Here is a 24145-nt window from a genome sequence, read left to right as displayed (position 1 = left end):
GCAGGTGGTTGACTAATGTGAGGAGTTAGGGCTGGTGGATATTTGGAGATGTCTTCACCCTACCGGCAGGGACTTCACCTTTTTTCCAAACCTACATAAATGTCACACGAGGATTGACCTCTTCCTGGCTTCCTCGGCCCTTCTGGATTCGATTATGAGTTGTAAAATTGAGAATATAGCTATCTCTGATCATGTGGCAGTATATTTGGAGGTTAAGGCCAAGAGTGAAGGGCTAGGTTTGCGGCACTGGCATATGGACCCTTTTCTCCTTAAGGATTCCAAATTTGTGGAATACATTTTGAAGGAGTTTCAGGAATTCTTGACGATCAACTCAGGCACAACTAGTAGTCCGTCTTTGCTATGGGAGACTGCTAAGGCCTTTGTTAGGGGATTAGCTATTTCCTATTCGGAAATGACAGAAGGAGGAACAGCAGCGTCTACTTGAGATGTGGTTGAAAGCCGTGGAGGCGACACATTTTGCGCGGCCTTCGGTGTACTAAGTTACAGTGGATCACGGCCCTTTGGGCTGCCTTGAATTCAATACGGGCACAAAATGCAAAGAAAGAATTTGCTTTTGCTATACAAAGGCTGTTCGAATATGGGGATAGGCCAGGGAAGTAGTTAGCGTGCCTGACTAGGAAAAAGCATGCTCCCCAATCCATTACTGCAATCAGGGACAGCGCTGGGGTCCTTACATACGATGCTAAAAAGATTATTGAGGCTTTTTGGAGCTTTTACTCTGAATTGTATCGGTTGCAAAGACAGGAGGGCTAAAATGGAGACCTTTCTTAAGAACCTGGACCTCCCAGGGGTAACCTTGGAACAGGCCTCTCTCCTTAATGCCCCCTTGTCAGTTCAGGAAATACTGGAGGCAGCTTGGCAACTTCAGAGAGGGAAATCGCCTGGCCCTGATGGTCTTCTGGGTGAGCTTTACAAGGAATTTATAGGGATTCTGTCAGGGTCGATGTTGCAGATGTACAATTATTCCTATATGCATGAATGCCTACTACCATCTTTGAGAGAAGCTAATGTTTCCTTAATTCTTAAGAAGGGGAAGGTTCCTGAGGATTATGCCTCATACAGGCCCACCTCTCTATTAAATTCAGATTTCAAGATTCTGTCCAAGATCCTGCTGCTGAGATGGGAAAGGGTGTTGCCCCATATTATTAAAGAGGACCAGACAGGTTTTATAAGGGGCCGTAGGTCCTCTAATAATATTAGAATGTTGCTGAATATGGTCCAAGTTTGTCAGCAACGATCGATTCAGGGGTTGGTGATTTCCTTAGATGCAGAGAAAGCATTTGACTGGGTGGAATGGCCGTATCTTTTTTATGTCTTAGAACAGTTTGGGTTGGGTGGAGTCTTTGCTAGGTGGATGGAGGTTTTATATCGCCACCGTCTGGGCGCGGTCATCATCAATGGGGTGAAGTCTGGGAATTTTATGAGTGGTAGGAGTAGTCGGCAAGGCTGTCCTCTCTCACCGTTGTTGTTTACATTGATGATAGAGCCACTGGCAGAGGCCATTCGTCAGAGCCGCTCCGGAAGTGGGATCGAGGGCACACAAGATTACACTGTATGCAGATGATGTCCTTCTGTTTTTATCAGACCCGATGACCTCCGTACCCCAGTTGATACAATGTATCAATTCATTTGGGGCTATTTCAGGATATAAGATTAACTTTGCAAAATCGGAGGCAACGCCTTTGTGGAACCTTAAGGATGTGCCAGAAGTTGAAGGTGGCCCTAAGTTCCCTTTTAAGTGGTCACGGGCAGGGTTCCGATACCTAGGCATTTTTATTACCCCCCAAATTTGATCTGTTATTTCAGACTAACTTTGCTCACTTGCTTGACAATATTAGGCGAGATCTCCAGAGATGGGAGGCTCTTCCAATTTCATGGCTGGGCCGAATATCTCTCATTAAGATGAATGTTCTTCCTCGTTTGCTTTATCCCATGCGTATGCTCCCTATAATGTTTCCCAGGTCAACGCTGCAGAAGCTTATGGGGTGGTTTGGTTACTTTGTCTGGCATCGTGGGCAGTCCCTCATCAAACTTACTAAATTGCAGTTGCCTCAAGAAGGGGGAGGAGTTGATTTCCCAGACATCAGGAGGTATCAATTGAGTTCCCTGCTGAGCTTTGTCTGTGATTGGGTAGGTAATGATCTAAACTCAATATGGCTGGATATTGAGGCCTCCCAAGCAAAGTGCCCTCTTATTAACCTGTTGTACATGGATAAGATGAGGACAGTTATGGACCATTGCCGGATCTCCATTGTCATTAGTACAGTCAAGGCATGGAGGCGATGCATCAGAGTGAGGATTGTTTATCCAAGACTTCACCACTTACACCTATAGTTGGCATGCCAGCGTTCCAACTAGGGATGATGGACTCAGGGTTCAAACTATGGGCAGCGAGAGGAGTTTCTAGTTTGGCAGACTTGTTTGAGGGGGAGGTTATGATGTCTTTTGAGCAACTGAGCTGCAAATATGGGTTGTCCAGCAGAGATCTTTTCCATTTTTTCCAGCAGAGATTTCATCCAGAAGAAGACCACGCTTCTCACTAAGCCTTATAAGCCCGATACAGAGAGGTTGTTGCTATGTTCCACAAGCACCCTTTCGGTTAGTGCCCTCTATCGCCTGCTGGGCGGCAGGGCCTGGCAGGATATTAACTGGTTATGTGAGGACCGTGATCAAGAGTTAGGAGTGGAGATCTCTTCTGAAACATGGAAGAACATATGGGAGAATATTCAAATGATCTCAATCTGCAATAGGACATGCGCTATGCAGTTAAAAGTTCTGCACAGGGCTCATCTGGCATCAGACCATCTGGCGAAGTTTAAAAAAGGGGCATCTTCAGTGTGCCCCAAATGTAAAATAAGTATAGGTACTCTTACCCATTGCTTCTGGGCATGCCACAGGCTCCATGTTTATTGGAGCGCTGTGGCGGGAGAGATAGGGAGGGTATGGAGGACTGAAGTCAAAGTAGACCCGATATCTCTCCTCTTAGGTCTACCGAATTTACCATCTTTAGACAGGCATGGGAAGAAACTACTTAATATTCTTGCACACTGTGCACGGAAGAATATTCTGATGAATTGGGTGTCTGAGAACCCGCCGGGCTTGCTGGGATGGCAGAAATTAATTATGGAGCACATTCCCTTGGACCTTTTTACAAACATGGTGCACCACACAACAGACCACTTTTATAAGACATAGCAGCTCTACTTGAGTTATTTGGAAATAGATTTGTCAGTTGTCTTAACTAGGGTGTTTGTTTGGTCAGGATGGTTAGATTTGTCAAGCCCTGGGCCCTGGAGAGGATCTCCTGAGTTAATACGGTTATATATATATAAATGCTCCTGTTCCTTTGTTTAGTAACTTTGCGCCGAGCATAGCTGTTCTGTATTTTGTGAGTTTTTTGGTTTTTTTTGGTGTTGCTTTACACAGTGTTAGGGTTTGTTTTGTATTAGACGGTAGGTTAATAGTTAGGAGACAGTAATTGTGTTGCAATTTGTATGTTTTTCTTTTTATAATACTGATATTTGTTATTGATTGTATTTTTCAATAATTTTATATGTTGGTAAAGTTAAAAAAAAATGCTAATAAATATATTTACAAAAGAAAATAAAATGTTGCCTGTTAATTTGTAGACTGTCCCATGCGGGGAAACATCCTCTCAGCATTTACCCTGTCAAACCTCTGAAGAGTCCTTTATGTATGAATGAGATCACCTCTCATTCTTCTAAACTTCAATGAGAGGAGTCCCAACCTGTTTCAACCTTTGCTCATAAGACCATCCCTCCAAATGTGGGATCATCCTAGTGAACCTTCTCTGAACTGCCTTCAACGAAATAGTGCCTCTCCTTAAATAAGGGGACCAAAATTGTTCATAATACTCCAGGTATGGTCTCACCAGCACCTTGTACAGTTGCAGTAAGACTTCTTTGCTCTTATACTCCATCACTTTATTAATGCAAACAAAAACAAAGAACTGTATATGCTGGAAATAAGGTACAAAAACAGAAACTCCTGGAAACCCAGCAGGTGTGGCAGCATCTGTGAACAGAAAGCAGAGTTAATGTTTCAGGTCCAGTGACTGTTCTTCGTAACTGTTCTGGGTTTTTCCAGCAATTTCTGTTTTTGTACCTTATCAACCGAATTTGGTAAATCTTGCTTTCTTCAGCATCATTTCGAGCAATAACTACAATATTTTAAGTAATGCCAAGGGTCATCATGTTTATACAGACAGCTGGCAGAATAGTAGAGAGGGACAAGGCAAAGCTCCATATTGACTGTACAGCACAGCAGCAACATCCAAATAATGTGTTCCTTTGATACAGCACAACACTTTACTTAGTGACAAACATACATTTTGAGAACTGTTTTGCTTGATGAGTGTGCATTTTCAAGTGATGCCGTATGACTATCGGTAAGCAAGCATAATATTGACATCACAACTTCAAGATCACCTAGAGGCATACACAACTTTGACGGCAGTTGCTTTATGATCATGTCGTAAAGTCAACTTTTAAAATCCACATTGGCCTGGAGCTTCCAATAGGGATGGTGGTAAAACAGTCAACATTTGCCTTAATTTATCTTCTTAAACTGATAAATTCACCTGTGTGGACTGCAGACGTGTTAACAGTGAAATCCAGAACTCACTGTCAATAATTTTTTTTATTTCAAAAATATATTTAATTCATAAAATTATTTGGATCTCTATACAATTGGTCATGCCATTCTTGTGCACACATTACATTGCTTTACATACAGACATCGAAATTTATTTTTCCTATATACAAGTCTGTACATTTACTATCCAGCTCTTCTGCTGAGACGTCAGCAGAGCCCAAATGACTGGGTAGGCCCCCTGTTCTTCTTTAGGCAGGCAGATGTTACACGGTGGTCTTTCCCCACCGCGCCTTGGCGGCAGCTGCCCCAAGCTTCAGCGCATCCCTCAACACGTAGTCCTGGACCTTGGAATGTGCCAGTCTGCAACACTCAGTTGGGGTCAACTTCTTCAGCTGGAAAATCAACAGGTTTCAGACCTCCCAGGGAGCGTCCTTCACCGTTGATGATCCTCCAGGCACAGTTGATGTTCGTCTTGGTGTGCGTCCCGGGGAACAGGCCGTAGAGCACGGAGTCCCACGTCACGGAGCTGTTCGGGACGAACCTTGACAAACACCACTGCATTCCTCTCCAGACCTCTTCTGCATAGGCACATTCCAGAAGGAGGTGTGTGACAGTCTCGTCCTCCCCCACCGCAGCCGCTTCGAGGGCAGCGTGCGGTGCGGCTGAGAGTCCGGGCATGCATAAAGGATCTCACAGGCAGAACCCTTCTCACCACCAGCCAAGCCATAACTTGGTGCTTGTTGGAAAGTTCTGGCGATGAGGCATTCTGCCAAATGGCTTTGACAGTCTGCTCAGGGAACCGCTCGATAGGATCCGCCCCCTCCTTTTCCCGAAGGGTCTCAAGGACACTACATGCTGACCACTTCCTGATGGACTTGTGGTCAAAGTTGTTTTTCTTCATAAACTTCTCCACGAAGGACAGGTGATACGGAAATGGTCCATCTACTTGGAACGTTCTGCAGCAGCAAGGCCAGGCCCATCCTTCACAACATCGGGGACAGGTAGAACCTCAGTAAATAGTGATACTTGGTGTTTGCGTACCGGGGATCCACGCACAGCTTGATGCAGCCACACACAAAGGTGGCCATCAGGGTGAGGGTGGCATTGGGTGTGTTTTTTTCCCCCGTTGCCCAGATCCTTATACATCGTGTCCCTTCAGACCCGGTCCATCTTTGATCTCCATATGAAATGGAAGATGGCCCGGGGACTGCAGCGGCACAGGTTCTGGGAATAGGTCAGACCTGTGCCACGTATAACAGCAATGACTGTGCCTCACACCTGATGACCAGGTTTTTTCCTGCGATGGAGAGCGATTGTAGCTTCCATCTGCAGAGTTTCTGCCTCATTTTGCTGATACGCTCCTCCCAAGACTTGGCACATGCCCCTGCCCCCCCATACCAAATACCCAACACCTTCAGGTGGTCAGTCCTGATGGTGAAGGGGATTGAGGATTGGTTGGCCAGTTCTCGTAGAGCAGTCTGATCCAATTGCAGATTCCCTCCTCAAAGCCCATTTTGGAGAGAACATCTCTCAAATACCTGTGTGATATCCTGTCAAAGGCTTTCTCCTTATCCAGGCTGATGAGGCAGGTGTCCAACCCTCTATCCTGCACGCAGGCGATTGTATCCCTGAGGAATGCGAGACTGTCAGCGATCTTCCTGCCCGGTACAGCACAGGTTTAGTCAGGGTGGTTCACCAATCCCAGGGCAGACCTGACCCGGTTGGCGATAACCTTTGACAAAATTTTGTAATCCATATTCAATTGTAAGTATGGTCTCTAATTTCTGATTTCCTCCCTCTCCCCGTTCCGCTTGTAGTTGAAGGTGATGATGCCTTTCCTCATGGATTCACTCATGGTACCTGCCCGAAGCGTACTGACATACACCACCAGCAGGTCCTGGCCAATCAAATCCCACAGAGATAGAGCTCGACCGGTAAGCTGTCGCTTCTGGGAGTTTTATTCTTTTCAAAGGACGCGAGGGCCTTGGTCAGCTTGTCCAGAGATAGTGGCTGGCCCAGCCTCTCCCGTGTTCTGTCGTCTGGACATATGCCATTTCAGAGGATGCACTGTTGAAGTCCCTTTTATCTCCGTATCAAGTAGAAATCACTGAACCAACAAGAACTTACCCTATTACACACTATTAGGCTCAATGCAAATTCTCTCAGAAAGAAAACATCCCATTGGATGTGATAAAATTGTATGTTTAAAAGTGTACTAAGTTCATTATTACTGCCAAACAGCCTACCTTACCTTATATTTTTACAATGTAAAATTTCTCCAAAAAGATACATTTTTTTTGTTTCTTTATGATACTTTACCCAATAATTTATTTCATTTTCTGTAACATTTCAATACAAAGTGAAAACTTCAGTGCATTTTACCTCCTGATTGAGAGAATATTTCAGTGAGATTGGTAGTTACTGCTTCTTCATGAGAGCACTATTGCTGGACACCTGGAGATCCTCTTTACTTTGCACCAGATTCCAACTGGTGTCAAGAAAGGGTGAAACCAGAGAGATCGCTAGATCCACCAGGACAGCTTTCTTCAAGGTTAGCACTGTCCCGACCTGGCTGACCACTATAAGTGATAATTATGTTTACAAAGAGCTCATCTGATTCACTGAACCACTGTATATTGTTAATGTCAATAAACACTCATCTGTAGAGTGATGGTTTTACCAACATAAAAGTGTTGCCTGCATTTGGATGCAGATGACTGCTGCACTGTTGCTTTCTCCAGCAATTTCTGTTTTAATTCCCGATTGTGTGTTTGCAAGATCATGAGGGTATTTGACAGTTTGGTTTCTGAAAGGATATTTTCTCTCCTACTAGGATAGACTAGAACAAGAGGCCTCACTTTCAACATGGGGGATTGCATCCATCAGCATATCCCTTCATCTATTCCCATCAAATAAGGTACTGACTACCTAATCTGCTCATGCTTGCAAAACTCAAAACACAATGCCCAACATTTGATGTGATTCTACAACTGGACAGAACTTGCTAAATAATCCTGATAGTGTGAAGAATTATGCTGACAACCAAATTAAGATTGGTGGTTGGGCTCACACTTCAGTGCACTTGGCTGAAGCGACATATATTAGTACATACGACTCTGTGCTTTGGAGAGAGGAAGAACATGTGCGTGCAGAACACTTGTTCCAATTTAATAAAATAGGTGACAGATATTCTCGGCTTCATTTCTCAAGGTTGGCTTTAGCCAGAGTCGACATGCCTCGTTTAAAATGTCAGTCATCATCTAACATGTATTTTCTCCATGGCTACGCCACTGCCAATCAGAATCAGTACCCTCTTCTTAGACAGTACAAATGCTGAATTCCTTTTGTATTAGTATTTGTTGAGAATTGTCTTGTTGAATGTAAGGTTTAACCAAAAGTATCATTTTCTCAGCATAATTACATATTATTAAGACAACGGACTTTTCTAGTTAAGACTCACTAATGGGCTGTCCTCTACCACTGTAAACCAAACAGGCCCTTAGACCCTTAATATATGAGGGCTTTCTCTCTGTCTGGCCAGTTATATTCAATTTGTGTGGAGGTATTCCTCATTCTCTTACAGAAGAAGTTGTTGGGTTTGGCTTTGCATAGGCCAGGTGTTAAGCTAGTTTTTTCAGCTTACACTATGACGTGCCTTATTCATGGAACGTTGGGGAGGATGTGTGGGTGCAAAGAGATTTCTTCGCAAGGATTGATTAGTCAGTCCATACAAGGTGAATTATCTAGTGGAAATTCATAGGTTTTCATGTGGAGCACCAGTCTACTTCTGTATCTGGATTCCTGACTAGCAAACTAACAAGAGCTGGAAACTAAGCTGACCACTTGTTTAGAACACTGAATAGGACAACTCCGAGTGTTGTTGTATGTGGGTCGAGTACTTTTTAAAATCCATTCATGGGATGTGAGCGTTGCTGGCTCGGCCAGCATTTATTGCGCATCCCTACTTGCCCTTGGGAAGACAGTGGTGAACTGCTTCCATGAACCACTGCAGCCCATGTGTTGTAGGTTGACCCATAATGCCCTTAGGGAGAGAATTCCAGGATTTTGACCTAGCGACACTGAAGGTACCACAATATATTTCTGAACGGATGGTGAGAGGCTTGGAGGAAAATTTGCAGGCGGTGGTGTTACCATGTATCTACTGACCTGGTCCTTCTAGATGGAAGTAGTCATAGGTTTAGAAGGTGCTGCCTTAGGATCTTAGGTTTTTGCAATGCATCTTGTAGATAGTACACACTGCTGCTACTGAGCATTGGTGGTGGAGGGAGTGGATGCGGTGTCAATAAAGTGGGCTGCTTTGTCCTGGATGATGTCAAGCTGCTTGAGGGTTGTCAGAGCTGCACCCATCCAGGCAAGTGGGGAGTATTCCACCACACTCCTGACTCATCATAAACCAGCTGATTGCCGCCATATTTTAAAAGCTCATCACTTTGGTACCTTTGTCACAAATATGCAAAGAAAACTCGTGACAGTTTCTCTGAAATGAAAATCGACACTGGGGTGTTGCTGAATACTGAGTCTCCCATTTAGGAGGGTGGTCTGGCACTGTGTGTCTCTGCTGCCAGACAGTAACATTCTGCCTTCAGATTCAGCAGCAATAGGTTTACATTGAGATTTTTAAAAAAATCCACTTAGGGGATGTGGGCGTCTCTGGCTAGGCTCGTATTTATTGCCCATTCCTAATTGCCCAGAGGGCAGTTAAGAATCAACCACATTACTGTGGGTCTGGTGTCACGTATAGGCCAGACCAGGTAAGGATGGCAGATTTCTTTCCCTAAAGGATATTAGTGAACTAGCTGGGTTTTTCCAACAATTGACAACAGTTTTATGGTCATCATTAGACTCTTAATTCCAGATTGGATGAATTCAGCACCCACCATCTCCCATGGAGGCACTTGAAACCAGGACCCCAGAACATCAGCTGAGTATCTAGATTAATAATCTAGCAAGAATACCATTAGGCTATTGACTCCCCTAAAAAGGTGTGTAAGAATGTATAAATCAATAAAGGTGACAAGATAGGTTTAGCAAACAATTAATAAAACATATTGTGTCCTCGGCATTATTAATATGGGTATGGAACACAAAATCACAGATATTTCATTAAATTTGCATTAGATAATAGCTAGACCTCAGCTGCCTCCAGATCTGGACACCACATTCTAGGAAGGATATAAGCACATTGGAGAGAGTACAGAGGAAGTTCACAAGAGTGAACATAGAACAGGATTCCAGATTCTTTATTGTATTCAAATTCTACCATCTGCCATGGGTCCCAAGAGCATTAGCTGACACTCTAGATTAATAGCTGAAAAATGTGTTGCTGGAAAAGTGCAGCAGGTCAGGCAGCATCCAAGGAGCAGGAGAATCGACGTTTCGGGCATAAGCCCGAAACGTCGATTCTCCTGCTCCTTGGATGCTGCCTGACCTGCTGTGCTTTTCCAGCAACATATTTTCAACTCTGGATTAATAGTCTAGGATAACACCACTAGCGCATTGCCTTCTCATGCAAGTAACATATTTCTCTGTCAATTATGTTGGAGTGGATGTGCCCTCAGACCTTTTTTTAGAAATTGCCTTTTATTTGCATCATGTTAAAGTTTGAGACATGGAACTCTCTGAGGGAATGGTGTAAGAGAGTTGCTGGTCAGAAACAAGCCCCTCATTCAGCAATGTTATAGGAGGCTGACAGAGGAAAAAGCTTAGAATGTGGAGTTGATCAGAGTCTGGGATAAGTTGTACGGTGGAGGAGTTGGCTGGATGGTGCTGTTACAATTAACCATTAGGACATCAGTTAATGTCCATACATGAACAAAGTGATCCAGATCCTTATAACTATTGTGTTCAGTCCTGTGAATGCACAGGCAATTGAGGCAGCTCAAGAAAGCAGTGAGCTTCCAAACCGACACCTGTCAACGGTTTGACATTTGAAACATAACTGTCCCTTGGAGTTCTGTGCCCCACAATTTGAGCCGTCTCAAGGGAATTCCACCCTCCTTCAAAGTGGCATGGAATAGTTTCTCATATGGGCTACTGCACGCTCTCCACTTCCTCACCATGGTGCAGCGGCTGAATGCTTCTTGTCATAATGTTCTATGTTTTAGCATTGGAGATCCCCAGTGTGGGAGCTCACTACAAAAGGGTTTCCCCATTAGGGATCTGCAGTGGACAGTGGTGTACAACATGTTCAATGCAACAAAAATTTAAGAAGGTTCAACGGGTGTCAGTCTTTACTTTCATTTGCAGCCTTTACTTCAAAGAGTAGAAAGGAGGATTAATGGTAGCACTCCAACCCAACCGTGAGCTGCTAATTGGTTGATTCCACCATAGTCCTACCAAACCTTAGGGCTTCTCAATCAATCAAGAGGGACAGGACTGGTAGTAGTTTAACCCAAGAGTCACCGTGAAGGGTGAGTTTATCATGGTAGCTACACCATTGCAGGAATTCAACCCATCCTGTTGGCTTTACTCTGCATACTAGCCAACCAGCCCACTGCACACATGACAATGCCCTCCAGAGATTTGAAAAATTGGATGAGATCTCATTGAAACTTACAAAATTCTTACAGCACATGACAGATTTGATGTTGACAGGATGTGTCCTCCCAGCTGGTGAGTATAGGACAAGGAAACAATCCCAGAATAAAGGGCAGGTCATTTAAGACTGAGATGAGGAGGAACCTCTTCACTCAGAGGGGGGTAAATCTTTAGAATTCTCTACTTGAAATTGATCGACCTTTGGAAACCAACTACATCAAGTGGCGAAAATGGGACAAAGATAGATGATTAATGAACTAAACACTGCAGATGCTGAGCGTATGATACAGAAACAGAAAATTTCTGGAGAAATTCAGCATATCTGATTGCATACATGGAGATAGAAACAAAGTTAACATTTTGCGTCCAGTGTGACTCTTCTAAATTATTTGAATGGGGGGGGGTAACAGGCCTGATGGGCTGAATGGTTGATTCCTGCTCCTATTTCCTATTCACTGCAGCAGCTCAGCAGAACTGTTTTGACAGCATATTCCAGAGCATTGACATCTATACTCCTTCCTAACAACACTGCCTAGTCTGAAGCAGTTCGAGAAAGTAATAGGGTTAGCAAATACATGAAAGCAATGCCCACAGCCTATTTGCATTATTTTTCGACCTTGAGTGTACGATTGTGATGTTTCGGTGTAGCTGGGACGATGCCCAGAGCACGTCTCGTCCATTCTAATTGGCAAACCATTGTATTCCTTTCTGGATTAGTGGTGCTGGAAGAGCACAGCAGTTCAGGCAGCATCCAAGGAGCAGCGAAATCGATATTCCGGGCAAAAGCCCTTCATCAGGAATTATGAAGGGCTTTTGCCCGAAACGTCGATTTCGTTGCTCCTTGGATGCTGCCTGAACTGCTGTGCTCTTCCAGCACCACTAATCCAGAATGTGGTTTCCAACATCTGCAGTCATTGTTTTTACCTTTCGCCCATTCCAAATTCAGCAATTGGCCCTGATGTCTGCTCCTCTTCCTGCTCTTTGTCATTTCCAAGCATGTCTTTGCAAATCAGTGCTCAGGGGTCACCTTGCCCTAAAACCTGGTGTGAATCAAGGCTCCAGTAAAATGCCCCAGTGAAACACGGGACAGTTGCATCTTCAGACAATTCCACTGCTAATGGCCCCGTGTAATAACAGTTTTGCTACAGAACAAGCATCAGGCCCATTGTTCAAAGTAGGAAGAAAACCCAGATGAGTTGTCCGGCACACCTTTGTAAAACAATGCCACGTTGTAAAGAAATGGCAACGTGTGATGATAAACAACTAGAGGTGTAAAACTTCACAGGGAACTACCCGGGACTCTGTTAGCACTTTCAGCAGATCCAGTCTGCCCTGAATTACAAAGAAACGAATCCGAGTTTGTAACGCACCCACATCTCCCTTCAATAGTGGAGCACAGACTGCACTTCAACTACATTTACTACAGACCTATGATTTTCTGAAGCGAAAATCAGTTAGTTAAAATTAAATCGAACGGGCCTAGAGGTAAAAGGCGTGTGAAATCATTTTTTTGTTTTGTTTTCAAAGCACAGCGTGCAGAGGGCTGAGGATTCAATTCTCCGTTAGCTATGTTCTTTTGAAAACAAACTGCAATTGGGGAATGGTACTGGAGCCACGGGGAGCTGCAATTTTTCAGTGCGTGCGTCTGCATGAGGGAGGGAGAGAGAGAGAGAGAGAGATGACACCTTTCCCTTTAACAAAAGACCGAACGAGCTGAGGGAAGCCAGCGGCAGCGGGAGGATGAACCAGTCGCGGTGCTTACCTCGGCAGAGCCTGGATTGGCGGCTGCCTCATGTTGCTGGGTGGGGCGTGTAGCTGGACAGGAAAACATTCAACAGTTCAGGAGGCGGACTGTCCCCTCGATGTGAATCAGATGCCCGATTCGTGACGGCACTTTTCCGTTCTGTTATTTAATCCCGCATTTTGACTGTTGGAAGGTGAGCGCTCCACGGGATAGTTAGAAGTTTTCTTTTAAAAGATGTCCAAGTGTTCTCCGCACAGCGATGGTTCCACCAACTCCCGGGGATTTGATACAATGTGATCCCATCACCTCCTCTTGCAGCTGCCTCACCACACTGACAACACTGAGGGCAGCATGAAGTGCTGAATAATTGTTCTGTGCTATTTGTTTTGTCAGAGTAGGGAGGAGGCAACACCGTTCATTCCTAATTTCCCGGGGGAATTCCGCAACTGAACACCCAGAAATTCACCGGGACTCCAACATCGCCTGGAAGATAGTTCTAATGGAGCTGCCGGAATTGAATTTCCACAAGTTTGACCCCCTTCGATCAGAGACGATGTGTTCAGACTCGGAGAGTAACGGAAAAGCTCCTCGGGTGTACGTCTTGTTTTGAAGAAAATCGTGTTTGCGATGAAAGGGATAAACGCGGATACCCAGCTAGAACTTGTTTGTTGGAATTAACTGTGCAGCGTCAAATAGAATACTGTTATTTGTATTGACAATGGCTGTTTTTGTCTGCATTAGTTTTATCCATATGTATTTTGAACATGTTTATTTTTTTTCTTCACAGTTTTAGCCAAAGAGGTACTGAACGTATGACACGAAAAAAAATTACTTCTCCTTCCAATAAAGTCAACAAAATCCCTCATCGTCATCAACTCGGGGTGATGGGTATCTGCTGACTGGACAGCCATTTCTACATTGATGCGGACAGGATGACCTCTGAGATGAGTGGGATCCAGAGCTCAGGATTTTCCTCCTTTCTTTCCTCCTGTTTGCAGTACTTCACCATGAAGGTGTTGGACTCAAAGCATGAGGCCAACATCCTGAACGAGTGGTAGCAAGTTCCTGGCAGTTATCAAGGTGGTTCACTGAGAACTGTTGAGAGGACAGAACATTGTGTTGGAAATGGTTTTCTGGCATCCGGACACAGCTTTGTCTGGAGGCTCACTGAAGATGTTACCTAGTAAGGTGATGAAACGTCTAAAAATGAACCTTCCAGCTCAGCGCGCAAACCTACATTCAGAACCTCAACCATACAGAGCCACAAATCTTCTCAAAATTCGCTAACAGATTCCAGTCTGCCCAGGTTGATCTTGTTGGAGTTTTGCTTGTGGACCTGTCTTCAACAAGGACTCTAGCAGTTGTTCAATTACTGTCAAACTGCGATTTTTGTTAAGGTCATTGTTTAATCTCAATTTGTGAGGCACTTGTTAACACTAGCCCCGAACTTCTAATCCTCTGGAAATTTAAAGATGGACAACGGTTTTGTTATCTCTAAATAAAAATATACTTTGGAAGCTTCAAGTGTAGAAACTTATTCATACACATCAAACATGCTGGAAGTCCACTGTAGGGGTCAGGAGGAATATCCACTCTGAACTATTAGACACATCCTTTATAGGAGAAAGTGAGGATTGCAGATGCTGGAGATCACAGTTGAGAGTGTGGTGCTGGAAAAGCACAGCGGGTCAGGCAGCATTCGAGGAGTAGGAGAGTCAACGTTTCGGGCATAGGCCCTTCATCAGGAATCTTTTATTGGGTCTGATTTCAGAATTGCAGCATTCTTCTTTTGTTTTAAAGGTAAAAGACGTGAACACTTATAATGCAGTCACCAAGTCTAAAAGATAAATGGTTTTGTGCCAGTGCCCACACCTGAAATGCCAACACTAATAAGATTAATGGCCAAGCTATATAGTTAATTAAAAAACAACTTGCATTTATATAGGGCCTTTCACAACCTAAGTGCTTTACAGTCAACAGAGAGCTTTTAAATCGCAGTCACCAAGACCATCTACATCAACCTCTCAAAGTAATTAATATGTCTCCCTCATGGGTGGTTGAAACTTTCAGCCACTCTCTCGTCAGCTCTCGGTGTAATTAGAATAGAATAGAAAATTATTGTCTAGTGTACTTTGCATGAAAAGGACAGTGCAAAGTTTTATAAGTTGCACAAGTATGGTCCCTATATTAATGACAGAAGTATACATAATTAAAAAAAAGTAAAATGAAGACAAAGTCCATCACAGTTCAGAAAATGGCTCCTGGGCTCCGGAAAAACCAATTAAGGAATGATCCAGAAGACACAGCTGGGAGGAGACCACCCTTTTGGGTTGCTAGGAAACCTGCAAGCCAAAGATGAAGAAGACTTCCCAAGGGGATGAGACCTCTACACTGGGACAAATGATTTGGATGTGAATATAGGAGATATGGTTAGTATGTTTACAGATGACACCAAAGTTGGTGGTGTAGTGGACAGAGAAGAAGGTAATCTCAGAGTATAACTGGACCTTGATCAGATGGAACAATGGACCAAGAAGTCATGGATAGGATTTAATTTAGATAAATGTAAGATGGTGGAGCAGGCTTGAGGGGCCAGCTGTGAGAAAGTGAAGACTGCAGATGCTGGAGATCAGAGTCGAAAAGTGTGGTGCCAGAAAAGCACAGCAGGTCAGGCAGCATCCGAGGAGCAGGAGAATCGACATTTTGGACATAAGCCCTTCATCAGGAATGACATGCTGTGCTTTTCCAGCGCCACACTTTTCTATGCCTGTTCCTATTTCTTATGTTCGTATGAAAAATGGATGGCATGGGACAGTTGGGTCGAAAGGGTCTACAACATGAAAACAGACCATATGTTACATTTTGGTAAGGCAAACCAGGGCAGTACTTGCATACCTAATGATGGAGAGTGTTGCCAAACAAAGGGTTTTAGGGGTGCAGGTACATAGTTCCTTGAAAGGATAGATAGAGTGGTGAAGGAGGTGTTTGGCCTGTGATGTCACCTTGTGGCTGCATAGGACATTAGTGAGGCTACCTCTAGAATACTGCATACAATTCTACTCTCCCTGCTATGGAAAATATGTTGTTAAATTTGAAAGGATTCAGAAAAGATTTACAAGGATGTTGCCAGGGTTGGAGGGTTTGAGCTGTAAGGAGAGACTGAACAGGCTGGGACTGTTTTCTCTGGAGCATTGGAAGCTAAAGGGTGACCTTATCGAGGTTTACAAAACCATGAGGGGCATGGATAGGGTGAATAGCCAAGGTCTTTTTTCCTAGGGTAGGGGAGTCAAATCTATAGGGCAGAGGTTTAAAGTGACTGGGGGAAAAATTTAAAAGGGATCTAAGGGGTAACCTTTTCAGCAGAGGGTGGTGCATGTATGGAATGAGCTGCCAGAGGAAGTGGTGGAAGCTGGTACATTTAAAAAGCATCTGGATGGCTACATGAATTGGAAAGGTTTAGAGGGCTATAGTCCAAATGCTGGCAAATGGGGCTAGGTTAATTTAGGATATCTGGTCGACATGGACAAGTTGGACCGAAGGGTCTGTTTCAGTGCTGTATGACTCCATGACTCTATGACAAGACTACCACACAGGGAGACAGCCATGCCTGGCTGAGACTGCCACACTGGGCATCCCCCTCTGATGCTCTTCCAGACACTGCTTGGCTGCTCTTCCATCATTTGCCCTTCATGAACTTGAATTCATTCAAAGTTGCACTGAGTCCTGATCACACTTAACGCATGTGCTCACTGAACAACATTGACCACCAGTGCATCAGCAGCTCAATTTTAGAATTCTTTGAAGAAGGGTCACTGGACTTGAAATGTTAACTCAGCTTTCTATCCACATATGCTACCAGACCTGCTGAGTTTTTTTTCCAGCAATTTCTGTTTTTGTTTCCAATTTCCCACATCTGAGTTCTTTGGGTTTTATTTGTTTAAAATACTCTGTGGCCGTTCCTTTTTCTTTATCTGTAACTTCCTCCAACCTGTTTTTTAACATACTGATTCAGAGATAAATATTGGCCAGAATACCATGGTTAAATTCCTTTTATTTTAGACAGAGAATCATTGGTTTGTTTTACACCAACCTGACTGTAGGTGTGGCTGTGGTTTATTTCCTTAACTTCCTATGACACGTCGAACAGTACACCATACCGTGGTACAGTATTTGAATGGCAAACTAGATTTTTGGTTTTGACCCTAATCCCAACATTTGCAACATAGAAGCAGGATCTTTGGCAACAAATTCAAACTTGGTCAGCATAGGTATGGTAGGGTGAAGGGCCCGTTTCAATGCTCTGATTGTATGAAATCTTTTTTATATCATGACTAATTGCATTTGGGTTAACTTTATTTCATGAAGAGTGTTTGGGTAAATACCCTTACTCTCTTTATGCATTGTATTAGTGTCAACTTTTTATGTCTTCCCAATTCTCTCTGTTGGTATTAACTTGTGAATCCGGGGAGCACCGCAAGTGTGATGTTCCCTCTTCCTGCACTGAATCCTCAGTTTCCCCTGGGCATGTACCTTCTTGATATAATTGAGATCAAGTTGTGGGGGTGGGGTGTGCGGGTGGTGGGAGGGACTTAAACCTTTAAATGTTCCTGTTGCATGGCATTAAATATTAATGCTCAGTGCTTCTGTATTCCAGAGGGCTGTTTGTGTTGCTTGTCTTTTATAAATAAAGCATTGAAATTTCCAGTGAGAAGAACATTTTGATTGCAGTTTAAGCTTGTTGAAAGAAGAGCAATTTTTGTTCACTGGTGGTGGTGCAGGGATTTTGTGAATTGCTTTCATATTATTTCCTAACCAGGTGAAGGATCATCATGAAAACATGCATGACTTTTCCCCTTACCCATGTTGCTGCACTAACCAATTATTTTCTTTCGCCTTTTATTTTAGACTTTTAGAATGTGTATGGTTTATATTTCTATTGTTTCATTCATTGCCATTCATGCTGGAGCATGAGCTGTGGAGAAATTCCATTCAGTTCATTGTTAGGGTTTATTTGTTTACTTCAACCTGATCACCATCATTACTGTCCCTTTCCCTTCTTCTTTGTGATTGGCTACTTGCTGAGATTTGCTTTTTGAACCAGTTTCTTCACACCCGTCTCCAAGTCAAACTCAGAGTTGAGACTGGGGTGCTAGAAAAGCACAGCAGGTCAGGCAGCATCCGAGGAGCAGGAGAGTTGACATTTTGGGCAAGAGCCCTTCATCAGCAGGGTTCTTGCCCGAAACGTCGATTTTCCTGCTCCTCCTCGGATGTTGCCTGACCTGCTGTGCTTTACCAACACCCCATTCTCGACTCTGATCTTCAGCATCTGCAGTCCTTCCTTTCTCCAAATCAAACTCACTCCAGTGAATTTAAATTGAAAGTTTCCCCAAACTGTCTTTAGTAACTTCACAATCACTGACTATCCCTGTGATATTCAGCACTCTTCAAATATTCATAGTATTTCATCAAAATGACTGGCTTGAGAAGCATGTGTCAGTTTGTCCTGTCGCTGCTCAGAACCTCAGTTCCCTTTTGCCCTGAGTCTCAACTGTTTTCCATTTATGGAAGTCAGTCAATGCCCGGTTCTCTTTCCCTTGGTCCAGTCCTCTTATCGTCCTATCTTTCATGCGTTATGAATTTCATTGGCAAGGCAAACATTTATTGCCCATCCCACATTGAATTTGAGAAAGTATTGGTGAGCTACCTTAATCCACTGCAGTAGGTACACTCACAGTGCTGTTGGGAAGAGAATTCCAGGATTTCTATCCAGCAACAGTCTCACTCCTTATTTCTTGCCGGGTTTAGCCTCATCTCTGACCTTTCCTTTTCCAAACATAGAAAATCGGTTCTCAGCAGAGACTTGTCTGACTCTCTTTAGCCTTCTCCAGTTCAAGATTCTTGCCTTCTCCAGTCATTTAATTAAAGACTGCTGTAGTTTTGCTGGCCTCTTTCAAAACTTCATTCTTAGGATGTGATTATCGCTGGAAGGCTAGCATTTATTGCTTAAACCTAATTGCCCTTAGAGCTGGTGGTGAATCACTTTCTTGAACTGTTCCCATTCATGTCCTGTACATATGGCCACAGTGCTGTTAGACAGGGAATTTCAGAATTTTGTTACAGTGAAAGTGAAGAAATAATAATATTCCTGATCAGAGGGGTGTGTAACTCACAAGGAAGTTGTAGGTGGTGTTCTCATACCTCTCCTGCTGATGTTCTTCTGAGTAACGGAGGTCAGAAGTTTGGAGGATGCTGTCAAAGGAGCTTGGGTGAGTTTCAGCAGTGCATCTTGTAAATGAGTTCCAGTGCTGCTATTTTGTGCCATTGGTGGAAGAGGTGCATTTTAAAAGTGGTGGATGTGACACCAATTAACGTACTGCCTTTCCAGTATGGATTAAGCTTCTTGTATCCCTTTACCCATTGCATGTGTCTTTATCCACTGAAGTTATCTTCCTCTAAACTGGTAGATTTGTGTTCGCTAAAGGTACGATTTCTGTTCACTAAGGTATAACTCTGCTATTATCATCAAGTCTGATGAGAAAAGGCTACTTTTGTTATATAACAGAAGAATGCCTAACAGGCTCAGATCCAAAGTTAACTTTCTGATAATTGTTGACTTCTTTTGGACGTGACCCCATCACTGAACCTTCAACCTGTTATTTAAACAACTACATCTATCCTGTGCATCCCTTTAAATAGTTTGTACATTTCACAGAATCACAGAATTATTATTGTGTAGAAAGAGGCTCTTTAGCCCATTGTGCCAGCACTACCTATATTATCCAGTGCCAGTCTTCTGCCTTTTCTCCATATCTTTGAAATAATCATCCAATTCCCTCTTGAATACCTCAATTGAACCTTTCTACCACACACTTCAGGCAGTGCATTCCAGACTCCAGCAACATGTTGTGTGAAAAGTTCTTTTCACACCGCCCCTACATCATTTGCACATCACTTTTAATCTATGCCCTCTCATTCTTTTTTGTTTATTCTTTCACAAGAAAAGATGTACAATGCGGAATAGATTATTGTTAAAACAGAACGTTGGGAAAACTTTAAAAGCCAATGGAAGATCATCCAAGAACAAAAGAGTCACCTCAGAGGACTGACTGTGTGGAGTTTGCATGTTCTCCCCGTGTCTGCGTGGGTTTCCTCCGGGTGCTCTGGTTTCCTCCCATGGTCTAAAAATGTGCAGGTTAGGTGAACTGGCCATGCTAAATTGCCCGTAGTCTTAGGTAAAGGGGTAAATGTAGGGGAATGGGTCTGGGTGGGTTGCACTTCAGCAGGTCAGTGTGGACTTGTTGGGCTGAAGGGCCTGTTTCCACACTGTAAGTAATCTAATCTAGTCTTAAAAATAAACTTGGAGAGCAAACTTGCAAGTAATGTCAAGATGGAGAGCTTGAGCTTATTTTGGTTTCAATGAGATCAGTAAAACCCCCAAACTCCTCTCTGCTCGAAAGAAAAAAAGCTTTCATCTCTTCACAGCTGAAGTGCTCCATCCCTGACAACAGCCTGGCGAATCTCCTCTGCAGCCCCTCTAGAGTAATCATATCTTTCCTACAGTGTGTGACCCGAACTGGACACAGTACTCCAGCTGTGGCCTAACCAATGTTCTCTTCAGCTCCAACATAACCTCCTGCTGTTATGCCTTGACTGATAAAATGTCTTGTATGCTGTCTTAACCATCCTATTGATCTGCTCTTCCACCTTCAAGGACAAGTATCCCAAGATCCCTCTATTCCTCTGAGGTTCCAACTGTCATGCCATTCATTGAGTACTCCTGTTACTTCTTCCAAGTGCATCACCTTATACTTTTCAGGGCGAAGTTCCATTTGCAACTGATCTGTACATCTGACCAACCCTTTTATATCTTGCTGTAATCTAAAACCTTCTTCATCTCTATTGACTAACCAACCAATCTTCATGTCATCTGCAAACCCACTTATCATCCACCCCACATTCTCATCTCTATTGTTTATACATATCACAAACAATAAAGGATCCTGGATGGATCCCTGTGGTACACTACTGGACACCAGCCTCCACTCACACACGCAGCCTTCTACAATCCCTCTCTGTCTCCCTCCACTAAGTCAATTTTGGATCCATTTTGCCAAGGTACCCTCCTTTCCATGTGCTTTTACCTTCTTTATCAGCCTCCCATGTGGGACCTTTGCTGAAATTCATATAAACCACATCAACTGCACTATCCTCATCTATACACCTAATCACATCCTTGCAAAATTCCATCTAGTTTGTTCGGTATGACCTCCTTCTGACAAAATCCTGCTGACTATCCTGACCAAACCTTTCTAATTTCTTGCTGTACTTGCAGTCACTCACTTTAGATAATATGCTTCCCTTTTATTCTTCCTGCCAAAATGAATAATTTCATACTTCTCACAATTTACTCCATTTGCTGGATCTTTGCACACTCACCCAACTGACTTATAACAATGTATAGCCTCCTTATGTCCTTTTTACAACTTACTTTCTGAATAAATTTTGCATCATCAGTAAATTTAGCAATTATATCTTTGCTCCCTTCATCCAAGTCGTTTATAGAAATTGTAAAATGTTGAAGTCCCTCTGGCAGACAACTTGTTAAAGCTTGTGAACCAGATAATGACTGATTTATGCCTAAAACTTATTTGCTGTTAGCCAATGAATCTTCTATCCATGTCTACAGCATGAAATCTTAATATTCATTGTAATCTTTGATGTGACAGCTTATTAAATATCTTCTGGAATTCTAAGTACAGTGCACCCACCGGTTCTCCTTCATCCATACCATGTTATTTTCTCAATTAAATCCAATAAATTGATTAACACGATGTCCCTTTCACAAAACCATGTTTGAACTGTCTGGTTACCTTGAAATGCTCTTAATACCCTGCTATCACAACTTGATAGTAGATTTTAACATTTTCCCTATGGCAGATGTTAAGCCAAATGACCCGTAGTTTCCTGTTTTCTTGCTTCATTTTTCAATAAAGGAGTTAGTTTCACTACCTTCCCTTAATCGAGGAAATTTTGGAACATTAAAAGCAATGCATCAACTATCTCATTATTGCATCGATTCAGTGGGCTGGTAACTGTAAATCCTACTACTCCGAATCTTTGTCCCAGTATTGACATGCCCAATACTAGGGGCCATGCATTTAAGGTTAGAGGAAGGGAAAGTTCAAAGGAGATGTGAGGGGCAAGCTTTTTACACAGAGTGCGGTAGGAGTCTTGAACGCACTGCCAGGGGTCACGGTGGAGGCATATATGATAGGGGCGTTTAAGGGATTTTTAGATAAGCACATGAATATGCAATGAATGGAGGGATATGGACCAAGGGCAGGCAGAAGGGATTAGTTTAATTTAGCATACGCTAAAGGGCCTGATCCTGTGCTGTATAGTTTTACATTCTATGTTATGCCTCAAGTTGAATCAAGTGTTAAAGTTATTCTAGAAATATGCACAGTACTCTAGTTTACCTGCCTTTTAGACCAAAGTTGATAAAAAGCATGAACAAGGTTTTCATATTGAACAAGAAGTTTTATTCATTACAAATATTAGAGTATAGCTACAGAAATGCAGGTATAAATCATTGGCATGTAATAAGACTAAATAAAACTCCAATATCCTTACAAGCTCCCCCTTATATGAACATAAACAAACAAATAGGGCAAAGAGTTTATTGGCAGAGATAGAAAAATTGGAAAGTCAGTTCAGTGGTCTTTGTTTCTCAATTCCAATGATCTTTCTTTGGCTGGCCAGATGCTTAGCGTTCAGTTGACTTTCTTTGAATGCTTCCACAGGGTTGCAAGAGGCACAGAGCGACTGGTTCACTTGTAAAAAGCTCTGATTTATCAATTCAAAGGTCATAGATCACAGTAAATGCTGCAGGAAAGTATACTTGTTTTTCTCCAAACTTAAATTAAGTTTTCTTTTACTGCAGGGAACAGGAAGCTTCAGCTAGGAAGAACAACTGCACACACATGCTGCCTGAACTGCTGTCTTTTCCAGCAACACTAATCTAGAATCTGCACAGACATCTATGTCTTTCTCTCTCTTTATCTCTGTAACTTGTTTCCAATTCCAACCTACTCAGTTTTAGCTGAGAAGCAACTTCACTTGTAATTTACTCCTTGGTTCCTGATCATGTGTACATTGCAAAAGACCACAGCCACACAAAAAAAAGAGTTTACAATAGGTATCAAGCTCCTTGCTGTGAAATTATGCAGCCATGCTAGTAAATCCTTATTTTTAAAAACAGCTTTTTCACTTTGCAGTCCACAATTTTCAAAGACAGCAAAAAAAAGGCACTTCTTGTAAGACACTAGGATGATGTCCATTGGAACCTGGAAACTTGTCAGCCCACAGCTCCAAAAATTTGTTCAGCACCACTTTTCTGGTGATTGTAATTTTCTTGAATTCTTTTGTCCTTTCCACTTTCTAATTTACAATTAATACTGGAATGTTACTACTATCTGCTATAGTGAAGACCTATTCAAACCATCTGCCATCTCCCTTATTAAGTTTCTATGGGACTAAAGCTTGTTTTGTTAACTCTTTTCTTTTTAAAATTTCCACAGAAAGTCTGACAATCTGTTTTTATATTTCTAGCTAAATTTCTCTAAAACTCTAAATTTTCCTTCCATATTAATCTTTTAGTCATTCTTGGAATATTATCTGTCATCACGATGATGTCCTAGCCCCCTATTTTCAAGTTGAACAGCGGGCAACCTTTTCACAAACACCACCCTGCTCTGCTCAGTTGAACTTGCCCTTGTCTTGAACAACATCTCCTGGTTATATAGACTTGCTCAGTTAAGATATTATTATGGGATTTCCTTGTCTTTCCTATGTCCATTTCTTTTGAGTTCCATAGAACATTCTTTTTTTCCAATTATATTAATCTTCTCTGGCACTTTTATTCACTACATTGATACCTGGAATGTTGCTGTTTCCTGTCTTTCTTCTGATATAAGAACTTGCTAATTGTAATTCCAACTCACCTTTATCAAGTTCATGTAGTCCTTGACTCATTCCACCCGTGTCTGGATTGTCTTGCCTTATCTCTGTTAATGGTCTTCACATAGATTTTCCATCCACTGCCTCCTATATGATGTACATTATACTTATTCCCACTCATTTCCTGTAAAGACTCTACCTCTTTGAATTTCTCCATCACTTGTATTTATTCTGATTACTCCACTTTCC

The 24145-nt window shown here is 42.7% G+C and overlaps 1 protein-coding gene and 1 long non-coding RNA gene across 6 annotated transcripts in view; one reads left to right on the top strand and one right to left on the bottom strand.

Annotated features, from left to right (window-relative positions):
• Positions 1-13098, bottom strand: part of skor2 (SKI family transcriptional corepressor 2) — a 108889-nt gene extending 95791 nt beyond the window's left edge. For 3 of the 5 annotated variants that reach the window (XM_072574921.1, XM_072574890.1, XM_072574922.1), the window contains exon 1: positions 12956-13008. The gene's annotated coding sequence lies outside the window, so the exon portion shown is untranslated. Of the gene's footprint in view, positions 1-12955 lie in introns of all 5 variants that reach the window. The other 2 variants (XM_072574918.1, XM_072574900.1) reach the window with 2 other exon arrangements.
• On the top strand, positions 13026-14454 carry LOC140480198 (uncharacterized). Its single transcript, XR_011961210.1, has 2 exons — positions 13026-13130; positions 13725-14454. It is a non-coding gene; the product is annotated as an uncharacterized lncRNA (long non-coding RNA).
• The last annotated feature ends 9691 nt before the right edge of the window (positions 14455-24145 follow it).

This window comes from Chiloscyllium punctatum, chromosome 1 (assembly GCF_047496795.1).
Source record: "Chiloscyllium punctatum isolate Juve2018m chromosome 1, sChiPun1.3, whole genome shotgun sequence".
In the NCBI taxonomy this organism is placed as follows: domain Eukaryota; kingdom Metazoa; phylum Chordata; class Chondrichthyes; order Orectolobiformes; family Hemiscylliidae; genus Chiloscyllium; species Chiloscyllium punctatum.
The sequence above is the reverse complement of the archived record's forward strand: the minus strand, read 5'-3'. Positions and strand labels throughout refer to the sequence as shown.